At 51.0% G+C, this 541-nt stretch overlaps 1 non-coding gene and 1 pseudogene across 1 annotated transcript; both read left to right on the plus strand.

Annotated features, from left to right (window-relative positions):
- Positions 1 to 206: 206 nt before the first annotated feature.
- LOC111476360 lies at positions 207 to 325 on the plus strand. Its single transcript, XR_002717062.1, has one exon. It is a non-coding gene; the product is annotated as a 5S ribosomal RNA (ribosomal RNA).
- A 134-nt stretch (positions 326 to 459) lies between these two features.
- LOC111476361 lies at positions 460 to 541 on the plus strand (annotated as a pseudogene; the record flags this gene model as incomplete).

Consider the following 541-nt stretch of genomic DNA (forward strand, 5'->3'; position numbering starts at 1 on the left):
CAGCTAAGCGTGCTTGGGCGAGAGTAGTACTAAGTTGGGTGACCACTTGGGAAGTCCTCGTGTTGCACCCCTTTTTTTCTTTCAATTTCTTCCAGTTCTTTTCTTCCTTTCTCTACAAATGAGAACCCCTCCCCCGCTCACGCCCATCGCGTTTCGATCATGCCGCCCCGCATGCGTTAAATCCGATTTTGTGCGCATGGCATGTCGGGTGCGATCATACCAGCACTAATGCACCGGATCCCATCAGAACTCCGCAGTTAAGCGTGCTTGGGCGAGAGTAGTATTAAGTTGGGTGACCACTTGGGAAGTCCTCGTGTTGCACCCCTTTTTTTCTTTCAATTTCTCCCATTCTTTTCTTCCTTTCTCTACAAATGAGAACCTCTCCCCCGCTCACGCCCATCGCGTTTCGATCATGCCGCCTCGCATGCGTTAAATCCGATTTTGTGCTCCTGGCATATCGGGTGCGATCATACCAGCACTAATGCACCGGATCCCATCAGAACTCCGCAGTTAAGCGTGCTTGGGCGAGAGTAGTACTAAG

This window comes from Cucurbita maxima, unplaced genomic scaffold (assembly GCF_002738345.1).
Source record: "Cucurbita maxima cultivar Rimu unplaced genomic scaffold, Cmax_1.0 Cma_Scf08018, whole genome shotgun sequence".
Lineage (NCBI taxonomy): Eukaryota > Viridiplantae > Streptophyta > Magnoliopsida > Cucurbitales > Cucurbitaceae > Cucurbita > Cucurbita maxima.